Source organism: Pan paniscus, chromosome 23 (assembly GCF_029289425.2).
Source record: "Pan paniscus chromosome 23, NHGRI_mPanPan1-v2.0_pri, whole genome shotgun sequence".
NCBI lineage: Eukaryota > Metazoa > Chordata > Mammalia > Primates > Hominidae > Pan > Pan paniscus.
Genome location: NC_085927.1, coordinates 144,078 through 159,027, shown reverse-complemented (window position 1 = coordinate 159,027; position 14,950 = coordinate 144,078). Strand labels below are relative to the sequence as shown.

General features: G+C 43.1%; 1 pseudogene; it reads right to left on the bottom strand.

The window, feature by feature from the left end:
• Positions 1–11,566: 11,566 nt before the first annotated feature.
• On the bottom strand, positions 11,567–13,477 carry LOC134730173 (uncharacterized; annotated as a pseudogene).
• Between the last annotated feature and the right edge of the window lie 1,473 nt (positions 13,478–14,950).

Here is a 14,950-nt window from a genome sequence, read left to right as displayed (position 1 = left end):
TCAGGCATGGTGGCACACACCTGTAATCTCAGCACTTCCGGAAGCTGAAGCAGGCAGATCACTTGAGCTCAGGAGTTTGACACAAACCTGGGCTACATGACAACACCCCATTTCTACCAAAAACTGTAAAAATCAGCTACACATGATAGCATGCACCTGTAAGTCCCAGCTACTTAGGAGGCTGAGGTGAGAGGATCACTTGTGCCTGGAACGTCACAGCTGCACTGGCCATGTTCATGTCACTGCACTCCAGCCTGGGCAACAGAGCAAGATTTTGTCTCAAAAAAAAAAAAGTTGGTGACAATTGGAATAATTGGAACTCACATACATGACTGGTGGGAACATAAAATGGTTTAATCAATTTGGGTGTTTTCTTGGCATTTTATTTTTTTAAAAAATCAAGACATTGTTTCCCTATGTTGCCCAGGGTTGTCCTGAACTCCCGAGCTAAGAAAATCCTCCAAACTCAGCGTCTCAAATATCTGAGATTAAAGGTGTGAGCCGCTGTGCCTGACCAGTGTAACCACTTTGAAAAACAACGTGGCAGTTTCTCAAAGACTAAATGTATAGTAATCACATAATGCAACAATTTCACTCCTGAGTGTAAATCCAAGAGAAATAAAAATATATGTTCACACTAAAACTTACGTACGAGTGTTCATAGCAGCCTGACTCATGATGGTGAATACGCAAAAACAACACAAATGTCCATCAACTAATGAATGGATAAACATAAACTATTACTCAGCTACAAAAGGAAAGAAATCCTGATACACACTATAACATGAAAGAAATTTGAAAACATTCTGCTAAGAGAAAAAAAAGCAAATTACAAAAGATCACACAATGTACAATTCTATTTCTATAAAAGGTCCAGATTAGGCAAAACTACAATGACAGAAAATAAATCAGTGGTTGCCTATGAACATGGGGTACGTAGGAGGTAGTGGCTAAGAGGTGAGGGTTTCTCACTCATAAGTGGGTAACTCACAAGTGGGTAATCACTTCTAAGAAAGACTGTGGTGATGGATGCACAGCTCCTTGAATATTCTAAAAACCACTCAATTGTATACTTTCTTTTTTTCTTTAGTTATTTAAAGACAGGGTCTCCTTTTGTCACCCATGCTGTAGTGCAGTGGTGCCATCTGGTCTCACTGCAACCTATGGCTTCTGGGCTCAAGTGATCTTCCAGTCTCATGTCCCCAAGTAGTTGGGACTACAGGCATGAGCCACCACACCCAGCTAATTTTTGTATTTTTGCTAGAGATGCTGTTTTGCCATGTTGCCCAGGCTAGTCGCAAGCTCCTGAACACAAGCGATCCACCTGCCTCAGCTGCCCAAAGTCTTAGCGTTATAGGAATTAGCCACTGCACCTGGCCAGAACTGCATACTTTGATAAATGAATTGCATGATACGTTAATCATATTTCAATAACGTTATTATTTTAAAAATGGCTGGGCATGGCGTGGTGACTCACGCCTCTGATCTCAGCACACTGGGAGGCCAAGGTGGGTGGATTGCCTGATTTCAGGAGTTCGAGACCAGTCTGGCCAACATACTGAAACCCTGTCTCTACTAAAAATACAAAAATATTAGCTGAGAGTGGTGACATGTGCCTGTAATTCCAGCTAGTCGGGAGGCTGAGGCAGGGGAGTTGCTTGAACAAGGGAGGTGGAGGTTGCAGTCAGCTGAGATCACACCACTGCATTCCAGCCTGCATGACAGAGTGAGAGTCCGTCTCCAAAAGAAAGAAAGAAAAAGAAAATGGGCATTGAACACAGGTGGCTCCCACCTACATATAATCCAAGCACTTTGGGAAGCTGAGGCAGAATGATCACTTGAGGCCAGGAGTCTGACAACATCCTGAGCAACACAGCAAGATCCCATCTGTACAATAAAAACTAAAGAAGTTAGCTGGGCATAGGGGCAAATGTATGTAGTCCCAGCTACTTGGGAGGCTGAGGTGGGAGGACTGTTTGAGCCCGGGGTTTCAGGCTGCAGTGAACCATGATCATGCCACCGCACTGCAGCCTGGGTGACAGAACAAAACCCTGTCTCTGGAAAGAAAAAAAAAAAGAAATCCAAGTTTTTATCACCTTCTGAGACTAATCAACATTCAGGAGGAACAGAGAAGAACAAAAGACCACTGAATGGTTGAGGGTGGGTTGCTGGTTAGGATCAGTGGCCAGCTGAGTAGTATCTGAAAAATTCATTATTAAAATTATGGCACTAGGGGTGAGTCATGCAGTCGAAGGATGAATACTAAATCCAGTACAAACACCCATGGTCTTTCTTTACATGAATTCCAGTGAAAAATTTCTAAGTGCCTAAAATAGCAAGTGGTCTGAAATGATGGCAGCAGTTTATTAAAGACTGAAAAAAGAGGTCAGGCACGGTGGCTCACACCTGTAATCCCAGCACTTTAGGAGTCCAAGGCCAGTGGATCACAAGGTCAGGAGTTCAAGACCAGCCTATCCAACATGCTGAAACCCCATATCTACAGAAAATACAAAGCTTAGCCGGGCATGGTGACATGTGCCTGTAGTCCCAGCTACTTCAGAGGCTGAGGCAAAAGAAATGCTTGAACCTGGGAGGCAGAAGTTGCTGTGAATTGAGATTGTGCCACTGCACTCGAGCCTGGTGACAGAGGAAGATGCTGTCTCAAAAAAAAAAAAAAAAAGAAATGGCATCTTCAAGAACCACAAGACAGTTCCACGCTGAAGAAGCTCTGATTCTGCATTTGCTGAACTACTGATTTGAGTTAGCCAATATAACACTATCTTAGATAAAGTGTACAAACAACTCAATTTCATCTCCTCATTAATAACTGATTAGTCTAATATCAATTCTGATTTTTAAAAAGCTAATTAGAAAAAGAATTAATTATAGAACCAATAAGAGGTTTGAATAGTTACAAGCTATTCAAAGGAGAATTCAAAAAACCACTCAGGTATGAGGCCATAAAGTATGATGAAATAAATTTCATTAATATATTTTAAAATAAACTGATTAGACAGGCAACAACACCTGGGCACAGGTCTCCTCACCTCCAGCAACACAAACCCAATCGCGCAGCTATGGGGTTGCAAAGGCTGCATAGTGACAAACAGACTGCTCTGAGCTGAGATTTCTTTACTTGTATCTGTATTCTGAGACCGGGTCTCACTCTGTCACTCTGGCTGCATTGCAGGGGTGCACTCATAGCTAAATGCAGCCATGACCTCCTGGGTTCCGGGGATCCTCCTGCCTCACCCTCACCATAGCTACGGCTACAGATGAGCACCAAAACACCCAGCTAATGTTTTTGTGTGTGTGTAGAAAGAGGAGCCTTGCTATGTTGCCCAAGCTGGCCTCAAACTCCCGCCCTCAAGAGATCTGCCCACCTCAACAACCTAAGTAACAGATTCTACAGGAAAATACCACTATGCCGGGATAATTATATTTTATTAATTTTTATTTGCATAGACAGGAGGTCATGCTGTGTTGCCCAGGGTGGTCTCAAACTCCTGGACTCAAACAATTCTCCCATCTCTGCCTCCCAAAGTGCTGAAGCTACAGGCATAAGCCACTGCACCTGGCCCGACTTAAGATTTCTGTAATCTAGCATCCCATACTTCATATAATTGGGAAAAGCAGTAGTGGTTTTTTTTTTAATTACTTAGTATTTCAACAAGAATCAACCATCTCTCACCATTGCCAGGGCCCTGGTCAGAACCACTATCATCTCCCACCTGGAGGTTGCCACAGCATGGCCTCCCTGCTTCTACCCAAATCTTCCCACAATCTTTCTCAACTCAGCTGCCATGGGATGCTTTTAAATCAGTAGTCAGTTCGTGTCACCTCTCTGCTCAGAACCCTTCCGCATCTCCCATCTCAGACAGAATAAAAACCAAAGCCCCAGCAATAGCCTCCCAGGGCTTACACAATCTGTACTGATCTGAGTCCAACAACTCCCTGGCCTCCTTCCCTACTTCTCTCCCTCTCTCTACTCCACAGACCTCTTTCCTGAGCTTCAGACACACCACGGAGTTCCCTCTTAGCATCTTTATTCTGTTGTTTCTGCCTACAATGCTCTTCCCTCAGTACCTTGGCCAGCTCCTTCCCCTCCTTCAAGTCTTTGCTCAATTTTCACTTAGGAGGCCAACCCTGACCACTCTATTTAATATTGCTATCTGTCCCTATTCCTGCCATGCTCACTCATTTCTTTTTTCTTTTTTTTTCTAAGATATAATCTCGCTGTGTCACTCAGACTGGGGTGCCATGGCACGATCACAATGCACTGAGACTTGGAGCTCCTAGGTCAAGAAATTGTCCTGCCTCAGGGCCACTAGTAGCTAAGACTACAAGTGCATGCCACCACACCCGCTAATTTTTTTTTCCATGTAGACAGGGTATCATTTTGTTGCCCAGACTTATCATGAACTCCTGGGCCAAAGGAACCATCCTGCCTCAGCCTCCTAAATAGCTGGAATTATAGGTGTGGGCCACCAATTCTGGCTTCATGTTCATTTCTTCTTGCTGCTGTTACAAACTACCCTACATTGAGTGGCTTAATACACCACAAATCTACTAACTAAGAGGTCTGGGGGCCAGAAGTCCAAAATAGGTCTATTAAGGTTAAAGTCAAGGTGCCAGCAGGACTGCATCCCTTCTGGAGGTTCTGGAGAGAATATGTTCCCTTGCTTTTCCCAGTTGCTAAAGCCACTCCTATTCTTTGGCTCATGGCCCCTAACTGCATCTTCAAAGCCAGAAGCAAAGCATATTCGAATCTCCCTCTGTGACCTGTGCTTCCATCATCAAATCTCCTTCAATTCGGACTCTCTTACCTCCCTCTTTCACTTATAAAGACCTCTTGTGATTGCTGGACACAGAGGCCGTGGCTCACAACCATAATCTCAACAGTTTAGGAGTTCAAAGCAGGAGAAATGCTTGAGGCCAAAACTTCAGGACCAGCCTGGGAAACACGGCGAGACCCCCTCAATTAAACAACAAAAAGAAATAAGAAAAAATTAGCTGGGCATGGTAGTATGCATCTGTAGTTTCAGCTACCTGAGAGGTTGTGGTGAAAGGATCGCTTTAGCCCCAGAGTTCAAGACCAGCCTCGGCAATATAACAAGATCCCATCTCTACAAAAAAAAATACAAAAAATAACTGGGCATGGATGGTGTGCACCTGTAGTCCCAGATGCTTGGAAGGCTGAGGTGGGAGAATTGCTTGAGCACAGGTCGTTGAGGCTGCAGTTAGCTACAACACCATCACTGCACTCCAGATTGGGTGAAACAGAGACTCTGTGTTCAAAAGAAAAACAAAAGAAATACACATTTGGTTTCTGCCCCTCATCCTGGCACAGAGCTTCTCAAGCTCTTATAAAGACCTTGGTGATGAAGGTGATGGGGCATCTTCTGTTTCAATATTTGGTCTTAGTCCCAGGTTTCTAACACAAGAGCCTCTAAGACCTTTGGGATCACCATAGTAAGAATGCATTTGCTGATGTTACTGAGATGACTGGGTGACTGAAAGCTCCTAGACAGCTTCAGAAAAAGGGGTGGTTGTAGTCAGAAGAACAAACCATGTGACTAGAGGCTTGGAACTGTCAGCCTCACCCCCTGGGCTCCAGGAAGAAATAGTGGCCGAAGACTGACTTAATCACCAATGGTCAATGACTTCATGAATCATGCCTGCATAATGAAGCGTTCATAAGCGCCCTCAACAACTGGAGTTGGAGAATGTCTGGGTTGCTGAACACAAGGGAGATACCAGGAAGGTAATATGCACAATAGAGGACATGGAAGTTCTGTACCCCTCTCGACATACCTTGCCCTGTGTGTTTTTTTTTTTTTTTTTGAGACAGAGTCTGGCTCTGTCTCCCAGCCTAGAGTGCCATGGCACAATCGTGGCTCACTGCAAACTATGCCTCCGTATCTCAAGCCCCATCCTCTCATCCTCTCACCTCAGCCTCCTGAGTAGCTAGAATTATAGGCACTGAGTAGCTAGAACTATAGATAACTGTGCCTGGCTAATTTTTAGAAAAATCTTTTTGGAGAGATGCATTTTCACCTTGTTACCCAGGCTGGTCTTAATCTCCTGAGCACTTAAGCGATGCTCCCGCCTCAGTCTCCCAAAGTGCTGAAATTACAGGCATGAGCCACTGTGCCCAGCATGTACATCTCTTTCACTGGCTGTTTCTGAGATTAAGCCTTTAAAATGAACCAGTAAAAGAAAGTAAATTGGTGAGATGCAGTGGTTCATTCCCATAATCCCAGCATTTTGTGAAGTTGAGGTGGGAGGATCACGTGAGCCCAGAAATTTGAGACCAGCCTGGGCAACATAACAAGACCCCATCTCTACAAAAAGTAAAAGAACATAGCCAGATATGCTGGTACAGGCCTATAATCTCAGCTATTTGGGAGGCTGAGGTGGGAGGATCACTTGAGCCCAGGAGTTCCATGCTACAGTGAGCTTTGATCACACCACTGCATTCCAGCCTGGCAACAGACTGAGACCCTGTATCTCAGAAAAAAAAGAAAACAATCTGTTTTTCTGAGTTCTGCAAGCTGTCCGAGTAAATGATTCCACCCACCAATGGGGTTCATGAAACCCTGTTTTCTAACTGGTTGGTCAAAACTACATGTAACAACCCAAGACTTGCAATTGGCATGTGGAGTGAGGGTAGACTCCTGGGACTGAGCTCCCATCCTGCGGGGTCTGCACTAACTCCAGGGAGTGTCAGGATGGAATTGTGGGATACCCAGTTGGGATCCAGATTGTCTGAAAATCAGTGTAGAAACTCCACATGCACATTTGGTCAGAGGTGTTTGACCGTAACTACTATTCACGAAAAAGGTCTACTCATTAGAACTAAAAATCACAAAATTGTAAGTTCTACAAAAACAAATCAACCTTATCTACCACCCAGTCCTACCGAACTGCAGAATGTGAGAACAGAAGGTCTGACCATGGAGTCGGGAGCTGACAGGAATGTCACCACCATCCTGCTCTCCAAGGACTCCTCATCTTCAACAGACTCCTCATCTTCAATGGGCAGGGTGGAAACTGCAACTTGTGCCATGATCCTTGCACAAGAAAAGTAGTAAGAAAATGAGTGGTAGAAATCCAGTGTCCTAAACTCACATCCAGAGCTGTGAGAGTTTTTTACCAGCTGGATAACTCAGTTTTCTTGAATCAGGGGAAAAATAAGACTCAGAAACTAGGAATTCGTTTTGCCCAAAACTCATCAGATACAGAATCCATCCGCTAACTATCTAGTATTATTTCCATAAGTTAGATCAATTATCACTCCCAAAACAAATGCACATGGCACCCAGAATCTGTGCATTTCTCCCAAGTAAAAGAGGAGGTGGACGGGCGCAGTGTCTCATGCCTTTAACCCCAGCACTTTGGGAGGCCAAGGTGGGTGGATCACCTGAAGTCAGGAGTTCAAGACCAGCCTGGCCAACATGGTGATACCCTGTCTCTACTAAAAATAAAAAAAGTTAGCCAGGTGTGGTGGCATGTGCCTGTAGTCCCAGCTTCTTGGGAGGCTGAGGCAGGAGAATCACTTGAACCCAGGAGGCTGAGGTTGCAGTGAGCAGAGATCACACCACTGCACCTCAGCCTGGACGACAGAGTGAGACTCTGTCTCAAAAAAAAGGAGGGGAGGAAAGGAGGCAATGCACTTTACAACCCAGTGATGGGCTACCACAACTCAACACAGCAAAGAGTTGCCAAGCTTCCTTTCTCCCCTGCACAACCCGACACAGAAGAGTTGGTGCAGTGGAATGAGGCTGGATGGAGAGAAGTTCCTCTTCTTTCTTTCCGTTTTTTTTTTTTTTTTGAGATGGATTCTCGCTCTGTCACACAGGCTGGGGTGCAGTGGTGCAATCTCGGTCACTGTAACCTCTGCCTTATGGGTTTAATCAATTCTCTGCCTCAGCCTTCCGAATACCTGGGATTAGAGGCACCCCCCACCACACCGAGCTAATTTTGTTTTTTGTTTTTATAGTGGAGACTGGGTTTCACTATGTTGGCCAGGCTGGTCTTGAACTCCTGACCTTAGGTGATCTACCCACCTCGGCCTCCAAAAGTGCTAGGATTACAGGCATGAGCCACTGTGCCCAGCCAAGAAGTTCCTCTTCTTACTTAGAAAACAGATCACAGGGCATTAAGTAACACATAAAATCCTTTATAATAAGCAGTATTATTTTTGGAAAACCTTTCCTAATATTTTGGTATCAGCAAAAAGCCTCAGATTAATTTCAAACACTATAAAAATACAATACATAAACAGAAAATATTAACTGTCAGCAATGCTATAGAGAAATTGGAAGCTGTATGCATTGCTTTTTGGAACGTAAAATGGTACAGCCCACTGTGGAAAATGGTTTAGCAGCTCCTTAAAAATATGAAGCATAGAATTATATGATCCATCAACACCCTTTAAGCGTATATACCCAAAAGAACTGAGAGCAGGGACTCAAACAGGTATTTGTACACCCGATTAACAGCAGCATTATTCACAGTGGCCAAAAGGTAGCCCAAACCTAATGCCCATCAGTAGCTGAATAGATAAAGAAAATGTAATATATACATACACAGAGTATTATTCAGCCATAAAAAGAAAAATATCTGGCCAGATTCAGGGGCTTACACCTGTAATCCCAGTATTTTGGGAGGCCAAGGTGGGCAGGTCTCTTGAGCCCCATATTTTGAGACCAGACTGGACAACATGGCACATTTGGTTAGAAGTGTTTGACCATAACTACTATTCCAGAAAAAGATCTACTCATTAGAACTACAAATCATAAAATTATAAGTTCTACAAAAACAAATCAACCTTATCTACCACCCAGTTCTACCCAATTATATCATGTTAGAACAGAAGGTCTCACCATGGACTCGAGAGCTGATATGAGAAATGTCACCACCATCCTGCTCTCCACGGAATCATCTTCAACAGACTCCTCATCTTCAATGGACTCCTCATCTTCCATGGACTCCTCATCTTCCATGGGCAGGGTGGAAACTGCAACTTGTGCCATGATCCCTGTGCAAAAAAGTAGTAAGAAATTGAATGGTAGAAATGCAGTGTCCTAAACTCACATCCAGAGCTGTGAGAGTTTCTCACCGGCTGCCAAATTGTTTTTTGGGCCAGAGAAAAAAATAAAACTTGGTAACCTGGTACTCGACTTGCCCCAAACTCTCATCAGATAGAGAATCTATCCGCTAACTTTCTATCTAGTATTATTTCCATGAAGTTACATCAATATCACTCCCAAAATAAGTCCAGGTGGAAGACTAAATCCAAAGCTAGCAGAAGGAAAGAAATAATAAAGAGCATAATTAGAGCATAAATCAATAAAATAGAAGGTTGGAGAGCAGTAGAATGAAAAAATGTAGATTCTTTGAAAGATCAAGCCTTTCACTATATTGACTGAGCAAAAGATGGAAGACTAATTTTTAAAATAATAAATGAAAGCAGAGCCATTACTACCAACTTTACAGAAATACAAAAGGATTACAGGAGTATACTGTGAACAACTGTCTAGCAAAAAATTAGGTGCCCTGGATGAAATGGATGAATCACTAGAAAGACACAAACTACCAAAGTGGCTCAAGAAGAAAGAGAAAATTTGAATAGACCTATAACCTAGGAGATTGAATTAGTAATCGAAAGCGATTAACAAAGAAGCATTTATGACCAAATAGCTGCATTAACTGGTGAGTCAACCTAACATTTAAAGAAGAATTAATACCATTTCTTCTCAAACTTTTCTGACAAAATATATGAAGAAAGAACACTTGCTAATTCATTTTTTGATAACAGCATTATCCTTATACCAAAGACAAAGAGAGCACAAAAGAGAGAAATACAGCACTATATCCCTTATGAATATATAAGCAAAAATCTCAGCAAAATACTAGCAATACTAGCAAAATACTAGCAGCAATACTGTATAATCAAACGATTGTAAACTATCACCTTTTGAGATTTATCCCCAAAATGCAAGGGTGGTTCAACATATAAAAAATCAATCAGTGTAATATGCTGTAACAGTAAAATGAATAAGCACGTGATTATTTCAATTGATGCAGAGAAAACATTTATGAAATACAACACCCTTCTATAATAAAAATACTCAATAAACTAGGCATAGAAGGGATCTTCTGCAACATGACAATGGGATGTACAAAAACCCAACAGTTAATATCATGATCAATGATGAAACACGGAAAGCTGTTTTCCTAACATCTAGAAGAAAAGGATGGTGCATTTGCCACTTGTATTCAAAGTAGCACTGGCAGTTCTAGCCAGAGCAATTAGGCAAGACAAAGAAATAAAAGGCATCTAAATTAGAAATAAAAAATAAGTGTAAAATTATATCTACACATGATCTTATGGGTATAAAGCTCCAAACAAAACACAAAACCGATTATAACTAATAAAAGAGGCAGGATGCAAACAAACATAGGCAAATGAGCTATATTTCTATATAGTTGTAAAGAACTATGAAAACATTTTTAAAATTCCATTTATAATGACATCAAAGAATACGTTATTCAGGCATAAATCTAACCATGGTGGTATACACAAAACGTTGCTGCAAAAAACTAAAGAGAGTGGAAATAAGTGGAAAGACATTCTGTGTTCACGGGTTGTAAGACAATATTGTTAAGATGACAATATCATCTAAAGTAATCTACAGATTCAATGCAATACCATCAAAATCCCAAAGGCATTTTTGCAGAAACAAAGAAACTCATTCTAAAATCATACAAAAATTCAAAGGATCTGACAGACAAAACAGTCTTGAAAAAGAACATTGGAAAACTCACATTTTTCAGTTTCACAGCCTACTACAAATCTACAGTAATCAAGAGAGTGTGGTACTGGAATAAGACCAATAGACTTTCAGACCAATACAATAGAACAGATTTGAGATCCTACAAGTTAGTCCTCACATATATGGTCAATGACTGTTCAACAAGGTGGCCAAGTCTAGTCAAGAGAGGAAAGAACAGTCTCTTCAACAGCTGGATGTCAGTGCACAAGAGAGAAGTTAGACCCCTACCTTGCAATATATACAAAAATTAATTCTAAATTAATAAAAGACTTGAATGTAAGGACTAAAAATATGTAATTCTTAGAAGAAAACACACGGTAAACCTTTATGACCTTTGAGTTTTAAATGTATTTTGAAATATGACCGAAAAGCACAGATAACAAAAGAAAATACACGAAAATTAGATTTAATCAAAATAAAAAACCCTTTATGCATCAAAGGATACTATCAAGGGAGTGAAAAGACAACACATAATATGTGAGAAAATATGTATCTGATAAAATCAAAATGTGTATCTGATAAAAGCTTAATATCCCACAACTCAACAACAGAATTTCTAAGATCCCAATTAAAAAATAGGCAAAGGACTTGAACAGACATTTCTCCAAAGAAGATACACAAATGTCTAAGAAGGAAAAGAAAAGATGCTAAACACCATTATTCATTAATAAAATGCAAGGCAAAACCCAAATGAGATGCCACTTTGCATCCACTAGTACGGCTTTCATAACAACGACACAGAAAATCAATGTTGCTAAGGAGGTGGAGAAACTGGAGCCCTCACGAACTGGCTGCTAGGAATAGAAAATGATGCACTTGCTGTGGAAAACAGTTTGGTGGTTCCTCAAAGAATCACACAGAGAAACAGGCACCGCTGGCTTGCGGGTTCTCCTGGGCTGGCGCGGGACGTCCCGGAATCGCAGGCGCGCATTCCTTCCCGCCTGAGGGCCGGCCTGGCCGTGACTCCCGCCCCTTTCCTCCTCCGAAGAGAGATCGGGGCCGCCCCAGGGGCCGTCTGCAGCCACCGGGGATAGGGCTGAGGGTCGGTTCCTGCCCCGGTGCAGCCGCCCCTGGGCAGACCGCCTGTCTTGGTCGCAGCCACGGCGACATCTAGCCCCGGTTCTGCGAGGCTGGGCGCGCCAGCCAGCTTGGAAGTCGCCCGGCGCCTATAGCTGGGCGCCCAGGTGGTGGAGCATGCCCTGGGCGGCCTCTGGATCGCGGGTGCCCCTGGCCTGAGAGCCTGCCAGACCCTGCCCCGGCCTGGCTCCTCCTCTGTCATAGCTCCAGATCTCTATCCAGGGGCCCTCTGCAGCCACCGGGGATGGGGCTGAGGGCCGGTTCCCGCCCCTGTGCAGCTGCTGCAGGACAGACCGCCTGGCTTGGCCACAGCCACAGGGACATTTGGCCCTGCTTCCGAGATGTGGGGAGTGTGGGCGGGCTCGGGAGTTGCCTGGAGGCTGCTGCCTGCATGCAGAAGGCGGCTGCAGCTCGGGTGCCCAGGCGGGCTGGAGGTGCATGGCCTGGTCGGCCTTGGGATCGCCAGTGCACCCAGCCTGAGGGCCCCCAGGCCGTGCCTCCCGACCACTCCTCCACCTGAGAGAGATCGGAGCCGTTTGTATGGGCACTTGGCAGTCACCTCGTGTGGGGTTGAGCGGTGGGTTCTCAGTTCTCGCTCCTGTGCAGCTGCTGCTGCAGAGCAGAATGCCTGGCTTGGCCGCAGCCACTGGGACACGTGGCCCTGCTTCTGTGATGCTAGGAGCGCGAGCGGGCTCGGGGGTTGCCAGGCAGCTGCTGCCTGCACACAGAGGGCGACGGCAGCTTGGGCGCCCAGATGGCGGAGCATGGTTTGTGTGGCCTCTGGAATGCGTGCGCGCCAGGCCTGAGGGTCACCCTGGTGGGGCCACATACCCCGGTCTTCCTCTGCTGGAGCCTGGAGCAGCTGGAATGGCCACTATTCCGTCACAGGGGATAGAGTTAAGTTTTCTTATCCCACCCATGCACACAAAAAGGTGACTATTCTGTGAGGTAATAAACGTGTTAATTGACTTCATTCATGCCACTCTGCATCCACAAGTAAGGCTTTCATAACAATGACACAGAAAATAAATGTTGCTAATGAGGTGGAGAAGTTGGAGCCCTCATGATCTGGCTGCTAGGAATAGAAAATGATGCCCTTGCTGCGGAAAACAATTTGGTTGTTCCTCACAGAATGAGCATTGGGTGAAAAATGAAATCAAGATGGAAATGTAAAAAATTTCTTCGAACTGGATGACACAACCTATCAAGACCTCTGGGATACAGCAAAGGCACTGCTAAGAGCAAAGTTTGTAGTCCTAAAAACCTACATCAAAAAGTCTGAAAGAGCACAAACACACAATCTAAGTTCACATCTCAGGGAACTAGAGAAGCAGGAACAAGCCAAACCCAATCCCAGCAAACACAGGAAATAACAAAGATCAGAGCAGAACTAAATGAAATTGACACAACAACAACAAATACAAAACATAAATAAAACAAAAAGTTGGCTATTTGAAAAGAAAAATAAAATTGATAGACCATTAGCAAGATTAACCAAGGAAAGAAGAGAGAAAATCCAAATAACCTCACTAAGAAATGAAACAGGGGATATTACAACTGACACCAGTGAAATATTAAAGATTATTCAAGGGTACTATGAACTCCTTTTGGCACATAAACTACAAAACATAGAAGAGTTGGATAAATTCCTGGAAAAATACAACTCTCCTAGCTTAAATCAGGAAGAATTAGATACCCCAAGCAGACCAATAAAGCAAGCAGCAAGATTGAAATAGTAATTTTAAAATTACCAGCAAAAAAAAGCAGAGGGCCAGACAGATTCACAGCAGAATTCTACCAGACATTCAAAGAATGTCTTCTTTCATTCAAGGAAGAGATGATACCAATCTTTTCATACTATTCCACAAGACAGAGAAAGAAGAAACCCTCCCTTATTCATTCTATGAAGCCAGCATCACCCTAATACCAAAACCATGGAAGGACATAACCAAAAAAGAAAACTACAGACCAATATCCTTGATGAACGCAGATGCCAAAATCCTTAACAAAATACTATCTAACTGAATCTGACAACATATCAAAAAATAATCCACCATGATCAAGTGGGTTTTATACCAATGATATAGGAGTGGTTTCACATATGCAAGTCAATAAGTGTGATACACCAAATAAACAGAATTAAAAAAAACGAATATGATTATATCAACAGGTGCAGAAAAAACATTTGACAAAATCTAGCATTGCTTTATGATTAAAGCTCTCAGCAAAATAGGCATACAAGGGACATACCTTAATGTAATAAAAGCCATCTATGACAAACCCACAGCCAACATAATACTGAATGGGGAAACGGTGAAAGCATTCCCTTTGAGAACTGGAACAAGACGAGGAGCCTACTCTCACCACTCCTCTTCAACATAGTACTGGAAATCCTAGCCAGAGCAATCAGACAAAAGAAGGAAATAGAGGAAATCCAAATCGGTAAAGAGGAAGTCAAACTGTCACTTGTTGCTGATGATATAATCTTTTGCCTAGAAAACCCTACGGACTCCTCTAGAAACCTCCTAGAATTGATAAAAGAATTCAGCAAAGTTTCCAGATACAAGATTAATGGACACAAATCAGTAGCTCTTCCATACATCAACAGCTACCAAGCAGAGAATCACATCAAGAACTCAACCCCTTTTACAATAGCTGCGACAAACAACAACAACAAAAAAACAAAACTTAGGAATATATCTAGCAAAGGAATCAAAGGACCGCTACAATGAAAATTACAAAACACTACTGAAAGAAATCATAGATGGAGCCAAGCACGGTGGCACATGCCTATAATCCGAGCTACTCGGGAAGCTGAGGCAGGAGAATCGCTTGAACCCAGGAGGCAGAAGTTGTAGTGAGCCGAGATCACACCGTTGCACTCCCACCTCAGCGACAAGAGCAAAACTCCCTCTGAAAAAAAAAAATAAGAAGAAAGAAAAGAAGTCATAGATGACACAAACAAATGGAAATGCATCCCCATGCTCATGGATGGGTAGAACCAATATTGTGAAAATTACCATTCTGTTAAA